Consider the following 15,851-nt stretch of genomic DNA (forward strand, 5'->3'; position numbering starts at 1 on the left):
TGGGTGAAAAAAATCTGTATTATTCTGTCTATTTAAAGCAGAAAAACTGACAAAACCAATTATGCTGTTAGAATACAGTCTTGTGGTTACTTTTGAGAAGTGGTACTAACTAGGAGGGGAATGAGAGAGGCTTCGGGGGTCCCTATAATGTTTTTTATTTCTTGATGTAGGTACTGGTTATATAATTGCATTCATAGAAAGAAAATTTATCAAACTGAATATTAATGATTGGTGTATATTTCTGTATATATGCTATAATTCAATATACATTTCAAAATACAAAAACAAGAGAACATGATTACAGACTCTGCATTTTCTACTCCTTTGAGCATTAATAGAGCTATTTGTATTTGTATTTGCCATGCCCTTTGTGACCCTGTCGCATTGCATCAGAGGGTCACACTCTATCCTTGAACTTGGAAGCTAGTAGTCCCCTCATCCTCATCACTGACTAACACCAGCACTTGTACCATCCAGAAGTGGCAGCCACATGAACATTACAGACCTCTTGGCTGACATCTAATGAGAATAAACCTCTGTTCTGTTTAGAGAATATTCGCAGGACATTCTAAGTTTATTTATTCACACACACACCCACCACCACCACCACCGCCTCTACCCACATTGCTAAGGAAAAGAACAAAAATTATATCGTAGTTATTGAAAGTAGTACTCTTTGCCATATGTTTGCCTAGCTCCCCTCTTCTGATGATCATGAGGGAGAATAATGATAATTCTGTCACTATTTGGGGCAATTATTGCCTTTTCATACAATCCTAATTGACAAATGCATTTGCAAATTCAGGCCATGTGCAGATGGTCATGATTCTATGAATAAATAGAAGGACTTTTATTCCAAATCTGAAACAAATATTGCCTCTCCAGGTCAAGTTCTGACAGGACTATCTGTTAGAAACCTTGTCTCAACCCCCAGAATCCTGCTTGGGGGAAAATTAGCTGAGGGAAAAACGTGGTGGCCTACATGTGTCAGTCACCATGAAGCTGCTAGAAAACCTGAATTCTACCCCCAGGGAAGACAAAAAATTGTCTGGAGAACACATCAGAGCCCAACGACAGATACTAAGATATCTGAACTTATGAAAAGTTGATTTAAAAAATAGTCCCAATTATACACCTTATTGTACCCATGCTTCTTGAAAATATGACTTTGCAGTTTATCCTATCAAAATGATGAGCCTCTTGGGGCACCCGGGTGGTACAGTTGGTTGAATGGACTCTTGGTTTTGGCCCAGGTCATGATCTCAGGGTCGTGAGATTAAGCCTGGCCTTGACTCTGCACTCAGCGTGGAGTCTGTTTGAGATTCTCTCTCCCTCTCCTTCTGCCCCTCCTGCTCATGTTCTCTCTCTCTCTCTCAAATAAATAAATAAATCTTAAAAAAAAAAAAAAAAAAAAGATGAGCCTCTTCTTTCACCCCCTTGAATCTAGGCCAGTCCTGTGACTTGCTTAGGTTAATAGAATATGGAGAAAATGATGTTGTGTTAGTTCTGAGCCTAAGTCTCAAGAGTTGTGTGTGCTTCCCCTTTCTTTGCTGGAATCCTGCCACTACTGAACAAACCCTAGCTAGTCGCCTGAAGAGAATTCAGTTGTAGTAGCCAAAATTTTCCTAGACCAGCCTATAACCAGCTGATCCTCATACCCATAAGAGCCTACTCAAGATCCGCAGAGTTGCTTGTCCAACCTACAGCTGATCATAGACACAGTATGAGCCTAGAGGAGTCCAGAACTGCCTAGCTGACAGACTGACAAACCCGATATATTTGTATTACTCAGGCACTAAGGCTTGGGATGGTTTGCTATGTGAATAGTTAGGCAACAAGGAGCTGAAACAGAAATCTGAGGGTATCTCTATTACCATCATCAGAGATGTAGATCTTTGGGAAGAGTCTTTGGCCTAATTTTCCTCATTTTATGAATATAAGTAAAGGTAAACATAAAGGACATGAACTAAGAGTCAGAAATACCAGCCTTTTTTTAATTCCATTATAGCTAATATTACAAAATTTATTTGAACAGTTTCATTATAATAACCGTATTAATAGCTACTGGCATTTAGGCACTTAATATAGACAGAAGTATTCTAAACATTTTACATCATTTTTTCCCTATAATCTGAGGAAATGGATTGTTCAGAATCACACATGGAACTAGTATAGGAAGGCACATCCTTCTGACACCAGAGCCCCTGTCCTACAGTTTCACTCTATTCTACCACCTCCCATGATGGTAAGGCATGGAACTGCACCTTGCACGGGCCTGCAATTCTAAAGTCAGTACATCAAGCAAATAATAACTACAGTCAAAATTATCCTGGAAAATGTCTTTGTCTATAAATTGTAACACCAGCTGTCAGGAAGTCCACCAGACTCAGTTTTATCCTCCAATATTGTAGAGACAGCTACAGTTTGGGAGGAACAGAAGTCAGTCTACATAGCTGGACTGTATTTCAGAGTCCATGTTGAATAAAAAAGATCCATGCATACATGGCCATGTATTTTATACATGGTTAGATGCTCACACTATGAAAGATGCAGGAGACCTGAAACCCACTGAATGATCATCATACTCACTCATCTCATTTTTCTTTTGGCTCATAATCCAGACTGACAGATGGAATCACTTGAGGTATTAAAATTTGCTCTTTCTCTATTCCTGTCTCTTCTCATTGCCAAGTGTTCAAACACTTAAATTCACAAAAGTTAAATGTGTATCTGGTGCGACTCCACTATACTGTTTTGGGAAAGGATAACCTGCCATGAGTTCCAGAGTAATCAAGGAGGTTGGAGCTACATGGAGAACTGGAAAGCGTACTCCCCCAGGGTCAGGAAGCCCTGGTCTTGATCCCTGATCTGGCACTAACTTGCTCTGTGACTTTGTTACATGTCAACATTAAGTCGACAGCCCTGAAGCTCAGTTTCCTTGCCTGTAACACGTTTTTTGACTCTGAAACAAGCCTGAACGCTTTCATACCAAAGATAAGATCTACCAGGTAAAGTGTGACTGCTTCCAGGAAATCAAAAAGGGTAGGGGAGGGGCAGGATTGATGTTAGGCTCCTGGTCCTTAGAGTGCAACTGACTTCCCTGAAACTCTCCCAGATGCTTCCTGAGATGCAGGCTTCCCGCACCTTCTATCAGCTGCACCCTGGACTCATGAGCTCTATGATGTCATGGACCCAGGATCTGACAGTCCTGAGCTCCAACCTTAGCTTTTTCCCTTATTACCAGCATAAACCTTGGCAATGTACCTAAGCTCTTTCTAATTTTAATTTATTCATGCACGCAACAGAACTAATAATGCATATCTAACCCACCTATATAATAATAGATGGTGTTTTTGTTAAATATGTAAGATAACATATCTTAGGCCCAGTTATTTTGTGTCCCTTGATATCATTTAAACATTCCATAAGCAATAAAAACAGAAAACTAACTTAAGAAAAAAAATTACCACAGTGGAATGATACTGAGTGAGCTCAAAAAACTGAAGAGACAAAACCAAACCTGGGAAGGACTAGGCCCAGGGCAATTTGGGTGTTTCCACAATAGAGGAGCATTCCTAGCTGGGTCTCTGCCCCACCCACCTTCTGTGTTCAGGATACGAATTGCTGGGAAAGATAACCCAACTGTACTAGTTTGGATCATCTGACTACACTGGATCAAAGGTAAAGAGCCCTGTGGTGGAAAACCCCATTCAAGCCACATGGAGTGAAAAGGGTGAGCTCCCTAGAGGAAGGAAGTACTGTTTCCAGAACAATAGAAGGGATGCTGGGCAGAGAGAAAACAGGTTCCATGCCCAGTCCTGAGAGTTATCATCAACGTCACACAAAGTTTAGGTCCCAAAGTCATTGTTGTTGTTTTTTAAATGGCCTACCCAATGATATTTTCCCCTAGCTATGTCCTTGCCATGACCTTTCCTGCTACCCTACCTGCCTTCCTGTTGTTGGCCCCTTTTTGTGGTTCTAGATAGTTTCCTGTTGAGAGCCTTGCTGAGTTTAATTACTTTTAGGGGAAAAACTCTTCATGCTGGTGAACTCAGCCATAAAACACCATCAATCCAATGAGTAGGCCTAGGTTCCCCCCTAACACAAGACTTTTGTTTTTGTCTTTGTTTTTTTCACTTACAGAACAATACAAACAAACTCCACATAACTGATGAATCAGTAAATTTTAAAACTTTGATCTTCACCCGGAGGCAACACAAAGAAACTCTGAAACCAGAGCAGGAACGTAGTGTGTCCTCCATGAACTCCTCCCTCCACAAACTCATTCAGTGCTATTTGAATAGCTACCACAGGCTTGGTCTGATCTCTTGAGCCCTCCATAACATTGGATCAGACAGTAACATCAACGCTATGTTCAGCCATGAGGGAAATCAAGGTCAAAAACAGACCCATGAATAGTGCAAGCTATTTTTTGGTTTGTAATTTTTCTTAGGAAAACAAGGAGATGCTTGGTCTATATATTTAGGCTTGAGAGCTCCAGATCCTAACGTGAACTTTCTGGGTAATGTCTTGTGATTCATTTCGTCTCTCTGTGACCTTTTCAGACCCAGCACAAAACACATGGATGGAAATTCACACCAGCACTTCACAGGTGGGGAAGTGGAATTCAGTCCAATTCAGTTTTTAGTGTAGCAGAACCACTGTAAGTCAGGATACCTGGGCTCTGATCGAACTGCCAACTGCTTCCTAACTTGAGGGGAGTTGCTTTCCTTCCATGGGTCTTGGTTTTCTCCTCCCTCATGTGAGGATGCTGAGCCACTTATTTCTAAGTTGCTTTCCTTCCTGTGTTGATGTTCAATGAAGCTAGGGCCAGAGGGACTCCTAGGAATAAATGCTTCCAGTACTCAGAGGACCCAACTTCCTCCTGGGGAGGAAACATGGAAATTAAAGGGCCCCATTTGCTCACCTTGACTTAGCTGGGGGTGAAGAGCTGAAAAGGGCACCTGCTGATGTTATTCAAGAACTCCAGAATATCATTCTTTGTGGGCACTGATTCTATGATATTTGGGATGACAATAAAAGTTGGAGTCAGCAAACTTTTTCTGTAAAAGGTCAGATAATAAATATTTTAGGCTTCACAGGGCTAGTCTCTGTTGCAATCACTCAACCCGCACCATTGTCGTGTGAAAGCAGATGCAGACAATCCTTAAACATAGTAGCAGGTTGTGTTCTATTACAAAACAGGTGGTGGGGACTTGACCAATGTGCTGTAGTTCGCTGACCCATGATGTAAATGGCAGCCTTTGGAAGATCACTGAAATAGGAGCCACAAGATGTAGGTCGAAGCCAAAGTTCACCATTAAAGTAACTGGCCAATTATTTAACTTCTGTAAATCTCAGTTCCTTCATTTTCAAATGAGAAAAAGAACAAAAGAAAAGAAAATGGTACACACTGTGCCTCAAAGGAGTAAGAATGCTAACAGTTAACACTGGAATATTATAAAACTTAAAATATTCCTTTCACATTTATCATCACATTTAATTCTAAAAAACAAAAACCCTTAGTATCCACCTAAACTGGTAGTTGTTACCTAATTCCTAACATTCTGGCTTGTAGATATCATTATTCCCATTTTATGGAAAAGACACTGAAGGTCATGTGAGGGGGGGAAATGAGGTGAAAACTGTCGGGTGCTACATTAGCACAAGGTGCCATAATTATTCAAGATGAGGAAAATAAGGTCTCCCAAGTCCTCCCTTCACAGGTTCAAGGAGTGGATTTTCATCCTGGCGTTTAAAATCCAATTCAACATACATGTTCTAACATCCACTGTCATGTGTAATCAGCCTCCACCCTCAAGGAGCTTCTGATCCTCATAAAGAGCCCTAATTTACCCCCAAGGAGAGGCTGGAGAATCCCTCCTATGTCCTTGTCCTCTCTCAGAGCATATCCAGGAAAAGAGCTGCTGCTATTTGCATGGACATGGTAGTTACGTGGCAACAGAGAACCAGGCGTGTTTCCTACCTCTGCCAATAAGACACATGGAGGAATGGGGAGGGGGAAATACTCCGAGAAATCTGGAATCTTCCAACTGCCAACAGCCCTAGGTGAGAAGACTTTGAGAATTCTCCTTTGCCTGAGGCTATGGAAAGACAAGGGTGACAGGTACACAGGCAGTGTCTTCCCAGGCTTGAAAGGGGATGATCAGACTAAAAGACATACATGGAGATCACCACTTTCAAGGGTTTGAAATCATCCCAGACATCACTTTAAAACATTTTACAATTTTGAAGAGCGAAGATCACAGCTGTTGAATTTCATTTGCACAGTATAATTTGACACTTACATGACTTTTTTGGGTGTTTTTGACATATATTTTTCTACCATTAAAGGGAGCATTGTACTAATATGGAAAACCAGGAAAACACAGGAAAAAAAATGATTGATGAAATAAGAGTAATCCATAATTCCATAAGGCAAAATAACTATTAATGTGGCAGATTGTTTTCAAAGATTGTTTTCAAAGATGGCCACAGCCATTCCTCCCCTTGTGCATGCCCTTTGGCTATTGACCTTGCCATTCGCATCCAGAAGTGGAGTTTGATTTTCCCTTCCATTGAATCTGGGCGAACACTGCAGCTTGTTTTGCCAATAGAATGTCACAGAGTGACGTTTTATAAATAATGATGCTAGGCCTTAAGAGAACTTAGAGCTTCTGTTTTTGTCTGCTTGGAGCCCTGAGTCTCCATATTAAAAAAAAAAAAAAAAGTCTAAGGGCTCCTGTGTGGCTCAGTTGATTAAGTGTCTGACTCTTGATCTCAGCTCAGGTCTTGATCTCAGGGTCATGAGTTCAAGCACAGCATGGGGCTCCTTTAAAAAAAAAATGTCTTCTAGGGCGCCTATGTGACTCAGATGGTCAAGCGTCTGCCTTCGGCTGAGGTCATGATCCCAGGGTCCTGGGATCGAGTCCCACATCAGGCTCCCTGCTCCTTGGGAGCCTGCTTCTCCCTCTGCCTCTTTCTCTCTCTCTCTCTCTCTGTGTCTCTCTTGAATAAATAAATAAAATCTTTTTTTTAAAAAGTCTTCTAAAACGAACTACTTAAATAAGACCCAGAGTCTTGTAATACTGCACAAGCCCAAATTTCAATGGAAAATCAGGCATACCAAGAACACAGACGATCTCAAATCAAACAAGAAAAGAAAATCAACAGACACCGACACCAAAATGACACAAATGTTGGAATTATCTGGCAAGGATTTTAGAGCAGTCATCATCAAAGTGCTTCAATGAGCCTATGAACATGCTTGAACCAAATGGAAATATAGGAAGTCACAGAAGAGAAACAGAAGATATAAAGAAGAACCAAATGGAAATTTTAGAACTAAAACGTACCATAAATAAAATAAACAACTAAGAGGTTGGGCTTAACAGCAGAATGGAGAGGACAAAGGGAGAATCGGTAAAGTTGAAAATGAAACAATACCCAATTACCCAATCTGAACAACAGAGAGAAAACAAATAGAAAAAAAAAAAGATGAATAGAGCCTTTGGGACATGGAAAACTATAACAAAAGATTAACATTCATGTCACTGAAGTCTAGAAAAAGAGGAGAAAGTGGGCAGGCTGAAAAAAGTATTCTAAGAAATCATGGTTGAACAGTTCCCACATTTGGCAAGACATAAATCTACAGATACAAGAAGCTGAAAGAAACCCACACATTATAAACCCAAAGAAATCTGTGTCAAGATATATCATGGTTAAACTTCTGAAAACTAAAGACAAAAAACAAACAAACAAACCTTGAAAGTCACCTGAGAGAAATGATGCATACCTATATAGAGAAAACAACTGGACAGAGTTGGACTTCTCATCAGAATCCATGAAGGCCAGAAGGAATTGGCACCACATTTTTCAAATGCTGAATGACAAGTGTCAATCCAGAATTTTATGATTAGCAAAAACATCCTTCACAAATGGAGGAGAAATGAAGATATTTTCAGATGAAGAGCAACTAGAATTGGTTGCCAGCAGAGCAACTATATAAGAATGACTAATGGAAGCTCTCTAACCAGAAAGAAGATGATAAGGGAAGGAATCTTTGAAAATCAGGATGGAAGAAAGAACACAGGAAAATAAAAAGCATGGGTAAATGCAGTAATATTTCCTCCTTAAGTTTTCTAAATTATGTTTGATGGTGGAAGCAAAAATTATAACAACGTGTGCTGTGGTTCTCGATGTATATAAAGGAAAGATTTAAGACAAGTGTAGTGGGAGAGACAAAAAGGAGGTAGGGTTTCTACGCTTCAGTCAAACTGGTAAATGTTGACACCCACAGCCTGCGGTAAGCAGTGTGTGTATATCCTGCAATACCCAGAACAATCACTATAAAAACTATATAAGAAGAAAAACACTCAAAAACACTATTGATAAATCAAACTTGGATTTAAGTAATTCACAAGAACCCAAGAAAAAAGGAAACAGAAAAATGAAAAAGAAAACAAACAGAAAGCAAAATTCTTCAAAAAAAAAAAACCCCGCAATTATACAGGCCTCCGAGCAATCAGGTGCAAAGTGGTTAAAGCCAGTCCTCTGGAGCCAACCTATGGGGCCAAATTCCTGGCTGTGTCCCATTGGACAAATTTCCTAATCTACCTGTACTTCGGGTACTAAATCTGTAAACTAAAGATAATGATATCCACTTCACAGGATTTTGTTGAGGTTTAAACAAACCAATATTTACTTATAACAACACCTGACGATTGGTAAATATGATACACCTATTTTCCAATTAAATAAATTAAATTGATTCCAATAAATTAAATTGATTTCCTAACACTCAATTATTCCTCTTTTTTACACTCAAATTTTTTGTAATGATTTTTTATTTATTTATTTATTCATGAGAAAGCGAACCCGCGAACAGGGGAGGGGATGAAAGAGCAGAGGGGGAAAGAGAGAGAATCTCCAGCAGACTTCCCACTGAGTGCAGAGCCGGAAGCATGAGATCGTGACCTGAGGCGAAATCAAGAGCCCGAGGCTCAACCAGCAGAGCCACCTAGGCGCCCTGACCCTCATAAATTAATACTGTGAAAAACATCCTTGTACTTTAGTCTTATTCCATATCTCTGACTATTTTTAGGATACAGGAAACCTCTGAAACGTTTTCATGTTCATGTGCAGCCCCACTCCTTTTTCCTGGCGGGATAAACTCCACAGACTTCTAGAAGAACTTGAATAACTAAAGCAGCTGCTGTTTTCACCAAATTTGTTTTGCCAGCACACAAACTAGAGAGCAGAGGTCTTTATGACAGATGATGTAAGGAAAGCCTAATAGCTTATGACTTTACACTAATGATTTCACTAAAGCAGCCTAATATCTTGGTTAAGAGCATGGCCTCTGAAGTTTGATTGCCTCGGTTCAAACTCCAGTTCTATCATTTATTAGCTGTGCCACCTTAGGCACATTGCTTAACCTGTCTGTGCTTCTGTGTTGGTTTTCTTCATCTATAAAAAGGGGGAGGGGCGCCTGGGTGGCTCAGTCGTTAAGCGTCTGCCTTGGGCTCAGGTCATGATCCCAGGGTCCTGGGATCGAGTCCTGCATCAGGCTCCCCACTCAGCGCAGAGCCTGCTTCTCCCTCTCCCTCTCCCCCTGCTCGTGTTCTCTCTCTATCTTGCTCTCTGTCACATAAAGAAATAAAATCTCTAAAAAAAAAATAAGGGGAAATAATAGTATCACAGGGATGTCATGAGGATGAAAAGAGTTAATACACCTAAAGTGCTCAGAGTAGTGCCTGCCATTAGAACGAATAGAAAAGTTAAGTGAAGCCTCCTTCCTGATGGCCGAAATCCATCCTGCAAGCGGGCCGATAAGAAACTGATCGAGACCCTTCCATGTGCGATGGTGGTTCTCATTACTGAGCAATGTTGGCGGCCAGGAGTGTTGGGGTGGGGCGACTGGTTATGTGCCACCACTACGTTAGCCTACTGAACATCAGCTCCGCAAGAAATCATGAGTGAAACAAGTAATTTTCATAAAGCATTTTTTTCATCTGAGCTGACTCTAGCTGCCGGCCCATGTGGGAGCTTTGCACATTTATTGGATGACAAACAGATTGGCCTGTTCCATCCGAGTATCTGAAAGGCTCAACGTGCAGTTTGAAACCTTTGCAATTCTTGATCTACAGGAACTCCGTGACTCAAAGGGAGCATTCTTAGATTTCTTATGGCTATAAATCAAAGTATAAGATCATGCTTTGGGAGATGTTGTTTATTGTGTTCTTAAATGGAGTAAAAAAATAAACTGTTAAGATTCCCTCTTAAACTCTGGGCTTAGAGCAGATTCTATTCTGAGGTATTATTAGTCAGTATACAAACAGACTCTACAGAGACAAATTGTACAAAATCCCATAATTCCGTTCTACCAAAGAATAGCAGCTGTTTGCTGGGGGGGGAAAAAATAGCTTCCTATCTTCCCTTTCTCCTTTCCTCATCTTTAATGGCTGACTTTACTCTGGAATCCAGACAAGGGACAGACTATAAAAGCACTAATCCATCCATTGTATTCAACTTTGCAGCAGGATATTCAAGACCCAAAGGAATCACTCTCAGATTTCATGCATCATAGAAAAGAGATGATACATACGTCCTCAACTCAACTTAATGTTGACCACAGATCCTGATTTCCTATCACAGTTCCAATGTGCAATATTCTGGCCTATTCTTAGCATAAATTATCAAATTATCCTGAAATCCCACTAGCTAAGCATTCTTGTCACAGCTCCTCTATGACCCTGAGGAGCCATGTGTCCTATTTGAAGGTATGAAAAATATTAGGACCATGAACCCAGGCAGTTCCTCTCATTCATAACTGCTGAGTATGGTATGCCCATTTCCAGGGTACAATGTTGGGGTCTGGACTCCATAATTTGGAGAACATGATCAGTGTTCCAAAGAAAGCTCAAAAGGGATGCCTTTTACAATTTCTTAAGAATTTCTGCCCCAGTGTTTTGCAGGTCTCACAGATTTATTATTTTTTTAAAGATTTTATTTATTTATTTGAGAGAGAGAGCACCAGTGGGGAGGGACAGAGGGAGAGGCAGACTCCCCACTGAGCAGGGAGCCCATCCCAGGACCCTACAGTCATGACCTGAGTCAAAAGGAGACACTTAACCAACTGAGCCACCCAGGTGCCCCAGGCTTCACAGATTTGAAGGAGAATTTGGTATAAACAAGAAGGCTCTGCTAGAGGATTTCCAGCTGGGGACTATTTACAGATTGAACCCTGTTCTCATAGGAGATAAGCTCAACAGAGCAAGGCCAAGGTAATTGGAACAGAAACCAAAGAGGCACTCCAGCCTCTGTTGCTTTAAGAGTGTGCACTCTGGAATTAGACAGCATGGGTCTGAATCTTGTCTCTACCACTTATTAGCTGTGTGACCTTAGATAAGCTAAACAAATTCTCTTTGGTCATAATAGTGTCATCCTGACAAGATTGTTGTGAGGAGTAAATGAGCTAAAACACATAGACTAGTACTTCTAAAACAACATTTCCTGTTTTAGGGTTCTTATCATGTGAAGTTATTAGCATTGTTATGTCCACATCGAGAGAGATTTACAATGGTTGCTTAGAAAACCAGAACCAATAAAGTGTATTAAGTACCTACCATTCACTCAATCCTGAGCTAAGCACTCAGTCTTCGAGGATATAAAAACATGAGTAGGGGCGCCTGGCTCAGTCGTTAAGCGTCTGCCTTCGGCTCAGGTCATGATCCCAGCGTCCTGGGATCGAGCCCCGCATTGGGCTCCCTGCTCCGTGGGAAGCCTGCTTCTCCCTCTCCCACTCCCCCTGCTTGTATTCCCTCTCTTGCTGTGTCTCTCTCTGTCAAATAAATAAAATCTTAAAAAAAAAAAAAAAAAACATGAGTAAATGGGGGAGAAGAGAAAAATATACTATGTAGAAGTATTTCAAATAATTTATATACCCAGCAGAACCTACTCCTTGAGTGTAGGCTGCACCCAGTGACTTTCTAAAGAGCCATAAACAGTATGGGAAGGGGTGGGAGGCCTGCAACTTTACAGTGAAGAAACCTGACAAACACTAACTCAGCCAAACATCAAGCTCATCGTAACAATGATAAATCATGTTAATTATATGCACCCCAGCACCAGTCAACTCATGGGAAAAACCTGAGACAAATCACAACTGAGGGTCATTCAATACCTGGCCAGTTTTCCTCAAAATTGCCAAGGTCAGAAACAAGGGATGTCTGAGGAGCTGTCACAGCCAGGAGGAGTCTAAGGAGATATGAACTACTAAACACAGTGTGGTTGGTCCTGGAACTAAAAAGGACATTAGGTAAAAACCAAAGAAATCTAAATAAAGTATGGATCTAGTCAATAATGTATCATAGCGGTTCAACCATTATAACAAATGTACTTTACCTAATGTAAGATGTTAGTCAAAGGAGAAACTGATTGCTGGGCCGTATGGGAACTCTGCACTGTCTTTGCCAATTTTTCTAAAAATCCAGAACTGTTCTAAAAATTAAAGTTTAGGGCACTTGGGTGGCTTAGTCGGTTAAGAGTCTGCCTTCGGCTCAGATCATGATCTCGGGGTCCTGGGATCGAGTCCTGCATCAGGCTCTCCCTGCTTAGCGGGGAGTCTGCTTCTCCCTCTCGCCTGGCTCCCCTCCCCGCCCCCCCCTCTCTCACACACACACAAAAATAAATAAAATCTTTTTTAAAAATTAAAATTAAAATTTATTTAAAATAAGATATGGATTTGGCTCATAAGAATGTCCCGGAGTAATGGGGAGACGTGATTAAGTCATAAATTACAAGGCAGCGTGGTGGGTGTGACAATGGAAGCACATATGTACAGAGCCTACACAGCTCGGAGAGGTTAATTCCAATGTTGAGGGTGGTTAAGCATGGCATGAGGAAGGAGGCATTGTCTGAGCTGCAGTTTTCAGGAACCAATCAGGGGGTGGGGAGGGCAGGCCTCCTAAGCAGAGGGAATACCTGAGTAAAGATTTGGATTTGGAAACTATCGAGCCTTTTGGAGTTGTCAGGGCACTAAGCATAAAGGGCAGGAGTCACAAAACAGGAGACTGACAAGGGAAGAGCCAGATCAGAAAGAACCTGGCTACTGACTACGGACTGGACCTCACTTAGCCGGAGGGAGGTCGGCTCATCAAAACCATTCCAAAAGGGGATGACTGGAAGAGCAAAGCAGAGGGAAACTGCTGACAGGCACCCCATTCTCTTCAAATTAGAATGCCTATCATCCCTCCACTGCCAGAAATAATGGCTGGAAAGTACTGGGCTTGACCTATTTTAATTCCATTTGTCACTGGGCTCAATTTATTGATGGCTAATAGGCTCTTTCCAGAGCAAGATTCATGACTCGAGAAAAAGAACTTACCATTATTAGTCGGAAGGCTTTTCCTGGGATGGACAGAAAAAATATCAAATGAGGCTTGGCCCGGATGACCAGTTTGGGCCATCTCAGCCTGTGTAGGGGTCCACGTGAGCCAGCACCACATCAGTGAGGGCAGGAAGGGGGCAGACATTGGGCGGGGGATAAGGATGGGAATGCAAATGCCCTTTTATAATGGGCTAGAATTCAAAGAAGTGCCCTGGGTATTGAGCTCCAACCTGAGCACAGACCAGCAGACTAGGAAGGCTATTAAAATAAAAATACAATTCTCCATCACTTTTTGCAGAAGTACAAGCATACTGCCCCATTATTAAGAACAGTCAGTGTGGGTTATGGGTTTAATGGTGCCACTTTAATTTCTAACTTATGAAATCCATGAAGAGCAGAATTTGTCCAATCAACCATTCTGGTTGCCCCAATGATGGGAAGAGGCAGAAATTCCAGATGTCCCACAACACCTGGGACAATCCCACCCAACAAAGAACTGTCCTGCATTCCACCTACTTCACACATGTCACTCCAGAGGGCCATGAGGAACAAAACCTACGTATAATTATCAGAGCCAAGAACATAACTCTGTCTTACCTATAAATACAAAGTATCTTTTGCAAGATACTAATTTTGCAGAAACCCAACCACCATGTAAATCAAAGAGTTTCTGTTGTTTGAAACTTCCATTTTGGACGGTGCCATGACTTACCTAATAGCAGCACTAACAGTAGTTTTGGATCGAAGACTCTGTGAGCCTATTTTTCACAGTCTCTGCATTCACAGAGTTTCCAAATATAAATGCAAGTATGCAACACCTTCATTGTGGCCCCTGTTTGAAAATTTACATATTGAAACATATCTCCTTTTAGTAGAAATCTCTTTCTTTTTATTTCTCCTCTATATTATTGCTAAGATGTTACATTGTTTTAATTGTGTGAATAGGGATTTCATTTTAGGATAGTAAAGAGGACATTATGTTTGCTATAAGTAGGTGGTGGGTCTGATAGGGTTAAGAATCATAGTATTAGATTCAAGGGGGCTAAGAAATGGGGAGAAAGCCCCTCCCAGCAGCCTGCCCCTTCATTATCTCTAAGATGAAGTTAAATGGCTCTGGTGGGCTCTGTTAGTCCACTACTAAGGGATTCTGCTTAAGGAAATTCCTGAGGGCAGAAGCCCAAATGAGCTCCAGGAGTGTCTCAGAAGTTTGGGGCTGCTCTGAGACCCAATTGAACACAATTAAATTAAACTCCAAACATGCTTCAGAAACGTCAGGGGAAGTCTAGTCTCCTTAGTGCTGGGACCAAGCCATGAATGGGTTCTGCTTTAAAAGGGTAATATCTCATACACAGAGACAGAAAGAAGCCCTATTAAACTGTTTTCTACGAGAGGGCAGGGTGACCATGTACCAGCTTTTCCTACATCGGGCATCAGCACCTTAGCTGAAATCATTAAGTAGATTTCCTTTGTTCCAATAAGGTTTTGTATTATTGTGTTTTGTTTTCACCTGTAGGAGGATTTGGTGATGAGTACGGTGCCAGTAAAGACAAAGATGCTTTCTATGACCCAAGCTAGCACACAGTGGAAAGAGAGACCCTTGGGGTTCTGATGTCGGTCTCCAGGTCCTCCTCACCAAGCAGCACGGAGATAGCCTTTAAGCAGGGGAACCAGGGGACCGGTTCTGACCCAGCCATGCTTCTTTTTTGCACACTGCATAGCATTCTTGATCCACACAGCCTCAGGTCTTTGGTTCCTGCATCAGGGTGAGGTGCACAGTGCTCAGCAAAGAAAACCTGGACAGACATCCAAATCAATGGTATCTACCACAGTGCCCCACCCGAGTTGCAGGAACAAGCCTCCTCGGTGTGCAATGCCTGCTTCAGAAGATTCTAGACATTAACACTGGATGGGAATTGGTACCCTAAACAGAACTTCTCAGGGTACTCGTGATTTTACTAAATTGTCAGCAACAGTATTACCCTTTCCAATCTCCCAGGGCTTTATCTGACTCAAATCCTGTTATTTGTCTCCATTTCCCTTGGTGAAAATATTAAAAAGTCAGTGCTTGAACTAGCTGAGGAAATCCATGTTGTACCCAAACAGTGGCATACTTAACCTAATCTGAAGGAGAATTTTTAATTGAAGTACTTCCCACCAAACCCACATGGCTCATATGATCAGCACCAAAAGTCACTTGCAGAAAGCTGTAGGTCAGGTGTTGATCTCTTTTTAGGGCAGTTTCCAAGGAATTTTCCTCTGAGGGCATTATAAATAATAGCAAAAATAACAAAACACCAGCACCAATCAAATGCTATTTATTGGGTCCTAACTATATTTCAGACATCACACTAAGGGCATGTGGCCTCTGCCATCTCCTTCCTCACAACTACTCCACCGTAGAAGTATTACCATCCCTAATTTCTAGACAAGCAAACTGAAGTTCATGTATGCTAATTAGCTT

The sequence above is a fragment of the Mirounga leonina genome, unplaced genomic scaffold, assembly GCF_011800145.1.
Source record: "Mirounga leonina isolate KUSES-001 unplaced genomic scaffold, KU_Mleo_1.0 Mir_114, whole genome shotgun sequence".
Lineage (NCBI taxonomy): Eukaryota > Metazoa > Chordata > Mammalia > Carnivora > Phocidae > Mirounga > Mirounga leonina.